The sequence below is a fragment of the Lactuca sativa genome, chromosome 5 (assembly GCF_002870075.4).
Source record: "Lactuca sativa cultivar Salinas chromosome 5, Lsat_Salinas_v11, whole genome shotgun sequence".
Taxonomy (NCBI): Eukaryota; Viridiplantae; Streptophyta; class Magnoliopsida; order Asterales; family Asteraceae; genus Lactuca; species Lactuca sativa.
In genome coordinates, this window is record NC_056627.2 from 102,274,526 (window position 1) to 102,288,637 (window position 14,112).

Below are 14,112 nucleotides of genomic sequence, written 5' to 3' on the forward strand. Positions count from 1 at the left end.
ATTAATTAGTTAATTTGGGCACCCAAACCTGTTTGGCGTCAGCAACAACATAGAATGATTTCTTTACAAATTTAAGAAAACAAGATGTTGTATTCCTAGTTATTGTGGTGTATGGTTTAATAATTTTTTACAATGTGGTGTTCTTGAACTTTTTTATTTTCCAAATCCTTTTTGAGATAAAGTCTCCTTTCGTAGATATAGAGGCAATTTTCTTAACATATGGATAAGTGTTGAATGTAAATTTCTTTTAATTTATTCATATTTTTTCATCGGATTGGATTTAAGAAGATAATCAATATGTTTCTGAAGATATCTTTTCATTTCATACTTTTCTTTGTTCTCTTGATTGACAATTGTAGTGTTATCAATCATTAATAAGTTGACTTCTTGATGATTTTGTTTTGTTTAGGGGAATAACAGCTACATTGTTGTTACTTTTCATAGCTTTAGGACTATACAACTTAGTACGACTCAGTGACCTGTTGGGACTTTTGATGTTTTGATCCCTTTTCGACTTATGTGAAGACCTAAATATATCCAAGTTTTTTGTGTAGATTTGTTTTAAAAAGGTTTTTCTACCGCATAGTCTTTTAAAAACTTTTTTCTTTGAAAATTGTGACCATTTGTTTTCTGTAATCTTGAGAGTTAACTCAACTTTCTTTTTTCTCAATGTGAGATTTAATTTCAACTTTTAAGGCTTGCTTTGCTTCATCCTTATATGGCAAAATGTTAGATTTGTTCAATTTAGATATTTCGCTTTTGAAAACTTTGGACTTCGGTAGAGGTCTTGTTGAAGAGTCATCAAAACTATAGAGTTCATCACATCTAAAACATTTTGCAGTTTCAAACTTGTCCATTCATACTTCTTTTGGAAGCGCTTGAATCTTTGTAGTTGACTTAATAGAAGTCTTCGAAGAGACTTTTGTTAGAGTTGAAAAATGAGATACCGAATAGTGTGCATTAGTCATTAATTTAGTAACATTTTATTTTAAGGGTAAGTCTGGTCCTTTTAAGATTATCTCATCATCAACATAGGATTTTTTGGACATATTTGGTCCTTGGAAAAGGATCTCTTTATCCTATTTAGGTGTTGATCCTGGACTGATTGTTCCAATGACTGTTACTGAATAACAACCATTGGAAAGTCTCGGTGAATCTCTTCAATGACACAAATATTTCTCAAGCCATGAAGTATTCCATAATGGAATTAGATATCTTCAGATTATGTAACGACCGAAAAATTTCAACCAATTTAAACTTTTCAAAAACAATCCGATTTTATTAAATTATTACAAAAAGGTTTTCAATACAATTCATTTAGAGTATTCCCAGAATCACATCACAACATAAACATGAGGAGCGGTACGATCACTCCTTCGCCTTGCCACGGTCTCCTGAAGAACCTGAAAAACATTAAACCACAACTGTAAGCCCGAAAGCTTAGTGAGATATCCCCAAAATACCAACCACACATACGCCCTTCCTGGCTACGACCTTCCGGTCCAAATCATAATGCCTTCCGGCCCATAACATAGTGCCTTCCGGCCCATATCATACATAGCATACATAACATAACAGAACACAGAACATCAGTGCACTTCGGGTCTAATGTGAGACTGGTCCGCCGCACCGGCCAACAATCCACCTGGTCCACCCTCCGAGTCTAGCCATATACATCGAGTCTACAGTGTGATTGGTCCGCCCGCATCGGGCCTACAACCCACCTGGTCCACTCTCTGAGTCTATAGTATGACTGGTCCACCCGCACCGGGCCTTCAGTCGGACTGGTCCACTCTCCGAGCCTCGGCATGTCTGGTCCGCCCCCTTGGGGCCTACAGCGTATTCGGACCGCTCGCTGGGCCTTCGGGACAACCGGTCCACCCTGGGTATCTTGGCTTACAGCACAAAGCAGGACCCGCCTCAACCCAACTCCAGTCGAAACAACCATGTGCACATAAACATACAATCATATAAGAATTCACAGTCAACAAGCCGATCAAACATATCACATAACATATCATCATCCTAACCAGGATACCGACCTAACCGGTCACTAGCATAGCATCACCCTACATATCAGGGAACCGACCTTAACCAGGTCTCTAACATATACCATCCTAGCTACCAGGATGCAAACATATCAAAGCAATAACATAACAACAAATACCCGGATCTCAATCCGATAAAGGGCCGGCCTTGGTGCCTTAGACCCTGTCTATATAGTGAGGATAACTCACCTCGCACTGCCGAAACTCTGAACTGAAGAGCAGATTCTCGAATCACCAACTCACCACAAATCCCGAACTAGCCATCATAACAAAATAAACATTAGGCCAAGCATACATCCACTTATCGGGCCAAGTCCAAAGTCCAAATCTTATACAAAGTCCAATATTGGCCCAATTTACCAAATTGGGCCCACCTCACTAAATGGGCCTAGATCCAAGGTCCATAACAATAATTGGGCCCAAAACACTCTATCCATAATTTCCAGACTTGGCCCATAAACCAACTACCCACAAACGGCCCAAACTCTAAGGCCGAATATTAAGGTCCAATCAGGGGGAGTACGCTGGGCGTACCCTCCTTGGTACGCGGGGCGTACACACTAAAACGCAGCTGAGGATCAGGGTCCTGACCCGCTATGCGGGGCGTACAGCCATGTTACGCGGGGCGTAACTTCGCTACTCATAAAGTCCTTATAACCTCTTAATGGCTTAAGCTCTTGAGCCCAAACTTCAGATCCCTAGGCTAAATACGCCTAAGATTCATTAAGTCTCAAACTTTATCACTTGGGACGTCCAAAAGCTCTTAATCTAAGGTCTTAATCCATTAAGACCTATATATATCACACATGGAACAACTACAGCCCTTGGGACCTCATTTTTCTCACTCAAGACCTCTCCAAAGGTCTGAAAGGACAGATAATCTCGGCCAACACAAAACATGAATCAAGATGAGAACTTTGGGACAAGAAAGATGCTAAAACTTCACAATACTTAGATCCATGCAAAATAAATGGCAAGCAAGAAGCTTTATACCTCAAATAAGCTCCAAAGGATGATATCTCTTTAGATCTACAAGCTCCAATCGTTCCTTTCCTTCTTTGACAACTTCTCCTTTCTTCTTCTAGCTTTTCTTTTGCCACAATGAGCTTTCCAAGGCCAAACACACCCAAAAATGGAGGGAATACGGGTTTCTGAGGTTAAGGGTGAGCTTAAGGAGGCTAGGGTATGCATCAACATGTTCCTTATATAGTGGCTAACCCTAAATTTAAGGTTTTAGAACTCTGAGAGTACGCTAGGCGTACCTCTAGTACGCTGGGCGTACTCAGCCTTGCACCCGCGCCCATATATGCCTTACGCTGGGCGTAATCCCAGCTTACGATGTGCGTACTCGGCGAGTCCCCAAATTTCATACTTGCCCCTCCTTTTCTACTTTTCCCACAAGATGACCAAAATATCATTTTTCTTAAATCCCGGGGACTCACAATTAGGTACTCTTAGGAACGGGGCGTTACAGATTAGGTCTTGTCATTTATTAGGAAATGAAAAGGTCCTGTCAGGTGGGACATATGGAGGTTCGACATCAAAATGTGGTGGAGATTTCTCTCTAGTGTTGTGTCCTTTAGACCAACCCCAATTGTAGGTGTTGTCTATAGATCTTTTATTGAACAAATTTTCTATTGCTTCACTTTCATCATAAATCTTTTCTATATAATTCATTTAAACATATAATTTCTACTCAGGCTAAATCCTATTGATTAAAAGTTGTTGGGTTTCGAGCATTCTAACACTTCCTAAGTGTACATGCAACCCTAATAAACCTTGGATCTATGTTTGTCTAAATACATGCAAAATTTGTTTTCCATGGTTTATCACTTATCTAGCATGGCATGGGGAACTTTTAAACATAAAAGGAACTAGATGAATTACATACCTTTTGATGAGTGTTGATTCCTTGGAGTTTTAGAGCCAAGCACCAATAATGTGAATGCCTCAAATGGAAATCACAAATCACCGCAAACTTGGAAAACTTTATGAGAGAGTATACACACTCTTAGAAACCGGCCACACCTTCCACACACTCACTAGGGTGCTACTTCATGCAACATAAGCTTGTTTATATAGTGTGCATGGTTAGAGTGAAACCCTAATAACCCATGTATTTCCTTTCTAAGTATCCATGGGTTAAAAGCTCCATGGATCATCCATGGACTTCCACATAAGCTTAGCCCATTAACAAATGAGTAATAGCCCAAACCATATAAATATAATAGCCCATGATTTAATTAGTCTTCCTTTTAATCACTAAATTAATTCATAATTAATTCAAGATTAAAACTAATTAAATAACATGACTTTATATTAATATATTTTAACTTATAATATATTAATAAATTGTAAGTATACAATTCTCATAAAATTATCCATAAATAGTGTGGGTGAAGTGCAACCCAAATGGACCATGTCGGGTCGGGTCAAGTATATACCAAATAAGTTATGGACTTAGACACGTTATCCAACAGTCTCCCACTTGGATAAGTCTAATAACTATATTTGCCTATATTACTTCAGGAACCAACCAGCAATCGTAGCTCTAAAAAACATTGTTGAACTATGAAGCGCCATTTTAGATAAGTGATCATATAGTCCTCTGTTCTCATGATATCAGCCGGAAGTGATACAAGTGAGCGTGGGTTTATTCTAATACTCATAACTTATGAGCACTCATGAATGTTGTAGCAACCATTGCTATGTCTAAACACATTTAGCCATCTACAACCTCGATTCATGACAGTCTTAATTCGTACCTACTTCCAACATATGAACGACTGTGGAGTGTTTAAATAACTTAGTCATTCGAAAGAATAACCTAGCTACTCTGGAAGTCAAAACATGCAAAGTGAAACACAATAATAATCGAATCCAATATGGTCTCAGAACCCTTTTGAATATAAATAGAACCACGTTTTATTTATCACAATATTGATTACTCATTATTCATTGTATAATTTTTCAAATAATCAACTTAATACTTGAATAAAACAACAGTTGTCCCATGCTCCTAGCATGTACACTTTGTTTTCTAAACAATGGTTATGCCATACTTCATGTATGCAAACTATGTTTGTCTATGATCCTAACTTTGTGAAAAAGATCAACTGAATATGATTCCAATGATGCTCATTTCACAATCCCAAATCGTTATTGTAAATATAAGAATTCCTAATTCCTACCATTTACCAAAAATCTGTTAGATTTTAAACTTTTATGCAATGTTCCTCTTGTAATGATTATGCATAAAGTCACCAAAACCTTGTCACTAGTCATTATAGAGTATTCCAAAGAAGATCAAGTCTATGGAAATGAAGTCTCATGTTCAAAGTACATTGCTTTCAACATTCTTCTTGCATTAAGGTTTTGTAATCTTACACAGATTGAATAACTTCCACCTACGGAGACATTTCCATAGTTCCATTTTGACTATCACTTCTAAACAAGAGTTACCTCTTTTCAGAAAATGTCAATATGGACCTGCCAAAACTAACACTATACTTCCAAATTTCGCTGCGCAACCAATCTTTGGCATACCTCAGATTGTCCTCGATAATTGCTTAAGAGCTTTAGTCATATCCAGTTCTAGACTTTTCCCTTCTAAATTCCCTGAGCACTTGAAAAATTTAGAAAGGATGAATATTATAGCACATGAAATCGATCCTATATCCGGAGCATATGGGACATGATTCATGATGTCTCACGTAAAGACATGATATTAGACCAGTCTTTTGCTACAATATTTTTATTTGCCATGTTTTCAAAATTTAACTATAAAGAGGGATGCCGTAATAATAATCGAATTTTGATAACGCAATATATATAGAATTTCTTTAAGTTGAACCACTCCAACATAAAATACATTAATATATATATATATATATATATATATATATATATATATATATATATATATATATATATATATATATCCTTGACTAAGGATGATTAAAATCTCAATCTAAGCTTTTAGAATTGAATTGAAGTATAATTTTCTCTCCCTTAATTATAGCAAAACAATTTTTCAACCCCTGCAACTTCACGAATTGAAACTTTTGTTTTTCTATAATTAACATTTCTAGCTTGCAATAATAATAATCATAATTATCATTCTCCCACTAACATGATGATTATTAGCATAACACTTATGCTCCCACTAGCTATGACATGTATTCAGAAATTGGTTGGACTTCTAAAATTTAGATTCATACACCTTTCCGTAGATAGCTCACATGTTTTTCTAAGCAATTTCAAGAACTATGAAAAGGGATGCCATAATCATAGTCTCAATTGTTCAGACCTTTTCCATTTCTCACAGGTCCATGCTAGTGTGCCGGTTAACCATACATGCTCCACTAACGACTTTTGAAAATGCAAATAACACAATTGCTATCTACTTAAAATCTACTTAGTGAAAGTGGTTCCTCACCATCATTCTCATGAATCGGAGTGAAACCTTATGACACTTAGATTTTATGGTGTATGAGTTCCTATCCATGTGAATTTGTCAAAACCATAATCACAAGACAAGTTTAGTGACAAATTCAGCCTTACATGGATTGAACTTGTTAAATCTTTATTTCTTGTCACCTGGTAGCACAAGGCTCACCAATGCTTCCAGGCTGTTATGCACATAGTTTAGAACTAACAGAACTGACATGCATTGTCAACTTAATAGGAACAGACACAGAAACAAGAATTATGTCAACTTAATAGGTTGCAAACCTTGAGTCGTGTGCTAATGATAAAACTCAGGTTTCACTCTTGATTAAATCTTGAAATCCTTTCAAGATCTTTAAGACTCCCACTGTCCTCTTGACATATAAGTTTCCCTAGTCAAGAACCATTCCCTGACAAAACAAATATTCAAGGGGTAGTGCAGATTCTTATCAAGACTAACACTTTACACAATTTGTCTTAGTTGGTCTTTGTCTCATCCAAGACATCACAACTTCCCAATTTCAAATGTACAAGAGTAGAAAACATTTTACACTACATTTGATAAGTGTTTTAAACCTTACTTTATGTCACTCAATGTTACAATCCTAGATTATAACTCTAAGAATTGTTTTGGAACGAAGTACGATTCATCTTCTTGATTTTAACCAATCCAACAATTCATGACTCATCTTCTTAGCCATAAGAATGCACTAAGATGTCCTTAGAGAATCAATTGTGATATGGTATCTTAATCATTAAGATGATCATAAAACACGATACTATAGTACTCTCCCATCTTTTTAGATTTGAGAAACTTTTATCTTTCTGCCTAATTTGATTCTTTCTTATTTGTTCTACCACACATTGAAAACTTTCCAATGCTTCAGGATTATACTTAAACTTGTAAGTATAACCATATTTACTAATCTTTATTAAATCATGACGAATCGATCTTATCAATATTTGTGGTGGACTTGACCAGTGCACAAGCATGTGTACTAAATCCCTTTAGTCCTATCCTTGTTCACACAAGGAATTAGTCTTAATTTTCCAAAGATGAAAATTCTCATCCATCATACAATACAGCTTGTATGATTCTAAGTTTCGGTCCAATTGAAACTTGGGTTATGAGAACCTTTCCTCATTTGGTAAATTCAGACACTACCACAAATGAAAGAATCAAATCCACTTTCCAATATTGTTATTACTGGAAACATATAAGCAACAATTTTTCACAAATGCCATTGTAAGGATATTTTTTAAAAATAAATAAAATTAAAACCCTTTTTTATTTTAAAAACTTTGCGGAAAAACTTATCCTTACAATCCATATGAAAACCTTGTTGTTATCTATTCCTAAGTAATATATCATAACTCTCAAGCAACAGCTCAAAATTCTAATCACCGAACCATGCGATCGAAACCCATCTTCGCAATCAGAATCAGCATAATCTTCCTTTAAGCTTCCTATCTTTTCTTTGATTCTTAAAAACATCAACATGTGACCCATTCACATTATGTAATAAGAATCTCCAAATAGGAACTTAATAGAGTTAGACAGTGGATTTTAACTGAAGTAGAGTCAAAATTCTTGACTTGATCAATCTTATGTTCTTCCAGGTAAATATGGCAGCTTCGCAATTAGTGTCCCTCCCTTTGGCAGTCAAACATATGGACCCTTTGGTAATGGCACATGAGACTATCTCAGACTTAGCCTTTCTCTTTACCATTTGGTCAACCGACTTGATTATGGCCGATCCCTTTCCATTGGGAAGAGAAATCATTTTCTACATATCCAATGCTACCATTGTCAATGTCCATTTAAGGTTTGGGAAGTTGATCTTATAACAAAATTTGCTTTACTAGTGTTCCAAATCATTGCTGATTCCGCAGCTCCAAGCAAATATATAAGATCACTAAGGGTCATGTCATAGTCTGTCTCATAGTAGTCCCAAATGGACTCACTATGTTACCAAGAAAGTGGTTGAACATCCAACTTTCACAAGACTTTGACACCCAACCCTCCCGGCTTGTCAATATGTGACTTTATCTCCAAGATGTTCGCACACATAGACAATGCTTGCCAATAGGGATTGAGTGATCTTAAACTTGTGGGTTAGGGAGAATAAAAGCATGATGTTGAGGGACATTATCTTTAAGAGGAAAGCTTGTTCCAAGAGATTTAGGAAGATCATAGTTGTCTGAACCAGACATCTATAATAACACCCAATATGAAATATTAAGGCTAGGACCCAACACAATATCTTAAAACTTGGAAGAGGGATGCCGTAATCCAAGCTATAAAATATTTGAAGGTAGGCGAATGACGATTCACAATTTCCACCATGAAAAACGAAATAGTTATTAGGTTGTAATTGGATTTGAAATTCCTAGATTCTTTTGAGATTCATTGAACTTTTCAATGGCATGTTTTAATCTCGATTGTGCCCTTCATTTTTTGTGATTGGGATGCCGAGGATCACAAAACAAGGTGTGAATAACCATACTAATTCACTTGGTACCCTTAATATTATCACCTAATCAATGTGCCAGTTAACCACACACGCTCCATTGATCTATGACAAACATTAAGTCACCCTTCGTGATCCTCACTAGTCCAAGTTAGTGTGCCGGTTAACCACACACACTCCATCAACGACTTGGTAAGGTACAAAGTGTGAATTCCATGGACTAGCACCATGTTCACGTTTTTCCTAAAGTAACTAAGATTGGGAATTAAAATATTTAGTTACTTTATAATAATCATTATACTTTTATGAGGATTTAAAGTCATTGTCCTTCCTGTTCGGCTAACGACCCTCCACCGATCAAGGAAGCTGTGAGTGAGAGTGGACACCCATTAAGCTGCCATTTTATAGGCAGCAACCTTATACCCCCTTATAGACCGGCTTCGTGAATGAGGCCTACTAACGGTAGAACAACTTATTCTTATACATATATATAATAATTAACCATTAATGTTATAAATAGTATAAGTCTTGAGTTTTAACTATTAAAACTCTAAGGGTTGGAATTAAAGTTTATTAAAGTGTGTGAAACTTTACAAATTCCAAAACTTGAAGCCAAATTTTGTAACTATCCAAAACTTTTCATTTCATAACTTATGAATTAAAGGTTCATAAAAATGAAGGCTCTTCATTTTTATGTAACTTATGTGTTTAAATGTGTGTTTAAAAGAAGTGGCCTTTGGATATCCATAACTTGAGGACAAATTATGGTCTCCATTAAAACACATAAACGATCAAGAATTAATCCTAAAAAATTCAGCAAATAATTCCTATCATATTCTAAATTCATAAGAACATGAACATGATCATCAAAGTTTCAAGGATTACATGAACACATACAAAGCATGAAATTTTGATATAAGCTATTGTAAATGGATTAGAACAATCATTACACAAACTAAAACAACTTTTCAAGTACCAAAACAATTTAGGGTAATGTTTTTAGTCCATTTCCAGCAGCAAAAGTCGAAAATCTGCATTCTTGGGCTCCTACTCGTCGAGTGCACGAACTTACTCGGCGAGTAGGATGAGTTTACACATGAACTCGGCGAGTTCACCCATGGATTCGGAGAGTTCAGCAGGCAGATAGCAAAAAATCGACTTTTTTTCACTATTTTGCATCAAGTATCAAACAAACAAACATGTCTTTGATACCACTATTGGGTTTTGAGCATTCTAACACTTCCTAAGTGTATATACAACCCTAATAAACCTTGGATCTATGTTTGTCTAAATACATGCAAAATTTGTTTTCCAAGGTTTATAACTTATCTAGCATGGCATGGGGAACTTTTAAACATAAAAGGAACTAGATGAATTACATACCTTTTGATGAGTGTTGATTCCTTGGAGTTTGAGAGCCAAGCACCAATAATGTGAATGCCTCAAATGGAAATCACAAATCACCACAAACTTGGAAAACTTTATGAGAGAGTATACACACTATTAGAAATCGGCCACACCTTACACACACTCACTAGGGTGCTATTTCATGCAACATAAGCTTGTTTATATAGTGTGCATGGTTAGAGTGAAACCCTAATAACCCATGTCTTTTCCATTCCAAGGATCCATGGGTTAAAAGCTCCATGGATCATCCATGGACTTCCATATAAGCTTAGCCCATTAACAAATGAGTATTAGCCCACACCATATAAATATAATCGCCCATGATTTAATTAGTCTTCCTTTTAATCACTAAATTAATTCAAAATTAATTCAAGATTAAAACTAATTAAATAACATGACTTTATATTAATATATTTTAACTTATAATATATTAATAAATCGTAAGTATACAATTCTCATAAAATTATACATAAATAGTTTGGGTGAAGTGCAACCCAAATGGACCATGCCGGGTCGGGTCAAGTATATACCAAATTAGTTATGGACTTAGACACCTTATCCAACAAAAGCAACATCTAACTGGGTTTCACTAAGCAAACTAGAATTTGTTTCTAGTTTCAAATGTGTTGATAACATAGTGACCTTAAGCTTCTTGTTATCTAGTCTTCCTATCAAGTGGTATAACTCTTGGGTCGCTATGTTATTTTCATCTAAGGCTTTCTAATAATGTGTAAGGACATCAACATACATTTTAGTGAGTTTTTCTAAATGAGGTTCACAGTCATCCATGCTATGTTTATTTGACTGTATCATAAATTTTACCTAGTCAATTATGTTGATGGTTCTTTTGTTTTCCATGAAGAAGTAGTTTTTCTTCATCCGTGTGGATTTGTCTTTGCTGTCATCACCCTTTCTTGCAACAAGACACAACTTGCCTTGCTTCCTTTTGTTATTAGTTTCTTCATCTTCTTCTCTTGAAGATCATACTTGATGGTTTATTCTTCCTTGTGCCATAAAAGCTTTTTCAATCGCTCTTTCGTTATATTCAACCTCTCAAGCCAATCTAAGGTAAAATGATTTGTCCTTCACCACATTAGCCTTACGGTCTCTAGCAAAGTGATTCTCCATGTGACATTTTTGGCAAAAGAGTACTCATGATCTTTCTTCTCTTCTGTGCTATCCATGGTGTCAAAAGTTTTGGCTTCTTTTGGTGCTTTAGTGTAGTTGGTAAACATCAAAGGTGTTTTTTGAGACTGAGGTCGATATGGTGGATTCAAGAATATTTTGAGGGTTCTAGATATTGGTGAGGAGGGTTGTTCTGTAGATTGTAGTTGTGGTTAAAGGGAGGTCTAATAAACTTCTATTTTTTAATAGTTTGGTGGTGGAAGCATGTTGAACTGTTGGCTAACCAAGGATAAAGCATGTTGAAAATACTCTTCGTCATAAGGTTGCATCTCCGGTTCATATGAATGCAGTATGCAATTATATGAGGTATGGTATGAGACTCTTTGGTATGAGGATACTAAGGTGGCATGTTGGTGAAATGCGGTGAGTGCGCGACATATGCGAGTGGTCCGCTAAGATCTATACAGTCTTTCAACACAGTAGAATCTTGAGTTTAACTTCATCATAGAGTTTGCATATCAAAAGAGTCTTTATCTTCCTATCTCCTTGAACTATCATCTTCTCCATAGCCCATTGCCTTCCTAAACCATTTAGGAACTATAGATTTGTTTCATGATCACTTTGAGAAATTCATGTATTTGCGAGTTTGGTGGTGATGAGGTTAAATCTTTCAAAAGATTCATCAAGATTTTCTCTAGGGATAGTTGTGAAGTTGTTGAAGTCCTTCAGAGTTTTTGTCAACTTCTTGTTTTGAGCTTGTTCAATTCATTCATAAGATTCTTTAGATCATCTTAGATTTCTTTTCTAGATTTGTAGTTAATAATAACATCAAAACTATCAAGAGGAACTCCACCAGAGATTTCATAGAAAGTGATTTCATCTTTCTCTATCTTTTCTATGTCAATGTTGGTAGGTCTTCTAATGGAAACTTGACTACCTCCAAGTCTTACTTGAGCTCCATTAGTGACAATGGGTGTAAGGACAGGTACATGTGCTTCTTTTTCTATAGATGTCCATACTTCCTTTCCATGTCTCCTTTAATATTTTTCCATTCTTTGAGACCAGGGATGATATTCACTTGCAACAAGTATTGGAGCTCGATTAGAACCTCCAACACAGTCAGATACATTTAATGAGTAAAGTTGTACCATTTTCCTTGATTTTTTTAAATGAGCTTAGTGGTATAGAAGTCCCTTTTAAATTAGAGTTTTTTTTAGAAAAGATTTTGGATTTTCAATGAAACTTAAAAATCAACCACTATAGCTCTAATACCAATTCATGTGAGTAGAATTTAATGATAAAGAGATTATGGTGCGAAATTTAAGTTAAACTCGTGGATCTTGATGAAGCTCAATAATAAAAGATATTGAAATTATAAAGGAAAAAAAATAACAACATACATCATTAAATAAACCAAGTTAATGAGATACAAGTTCAATCATAACTTAGTTTGTAGTCAAACACAAGTTATTATATAGTGAACAATAAAGTATGAGCAATGATGTATTAGAGACAAGGAGACTATTATTTCACACTGATCTGAGTACGATGGAGATGGAAATCAGAAACACATTCTAAAGATTACCAGATTGTCTATTTCTACAAGGAAATAGTACATGTTTAGAAATAAGATAATACAAAAGATAATATGACTAAGATAACCATGCTTCCCATGCGCGCGACTGGAAAACCAACTTAACACACAAAGTCAGAAAAAGTGATCATTACTTTCTGACACTACAGTATAAAAAAAAGACAAAAACTGTGAACTCCTCCCACTTCCTTATCTCTAGTCATTAAGTATTTAGTCAATACGATACATCTCTTTGCTATCACTTGTCTTTCAAACTCTTCGATATCCAGCCAAACAAGTCTTAGATTCATATATGCACTTCATAGCTACCAAGGGTCAATTTTGTGTATCACAAAAGAATATATCATATTTCTTTAACATAATATTTAAATATTTCATATTTAATAAAATCCCTTTTTAAAACATTTGTTAATTGTTTTTTATTATTTAATATTATTTTAACTAAAAACAAATTTAGATTGAAAATAACACCCTTGTTTCAAATTCCAAGAATAATTTGTATCCCCCCCACAAACACTAACCAAGCCTAGAAAGTGAAAACACAAACGACCCAAGTCTGGTCATTGTCGTTGTTGCTCTGCCGTCCAGATCCATTGTCGATTTCCTCATTAGCAACTTCGATTCCAACATGTAATTTCATCATCAGCGACTTCCTGTTTTGGAATTCTTTCTATTTCCTCATCAACGACTTCAATTCCCAAAGGTGATACAATTGTGCTTTACTAATTCCCATAAGCGATTTTGGTTTTGTTTTACTGATTTCGTCACCAACTCTTTAGGAATCATGTTTTACTAGAAGTTATTGTGAAGCCGATGGAGAAACAAAGGTTAGTGTTCAAGTTTATTTGGATAGCGAAACGAAGTTCTTGTTAATTATTTAGAAATGTGTAGATTATGATGACTTGTTACATGTTGATACTGTTCGCAAGTTCACAAATTGATAGATTTAATTTCCATTTAATTAGTGTTTCTTTTCTTGGTTTATTGGCATTTACTCTATTCTCTTTATCAGATATAC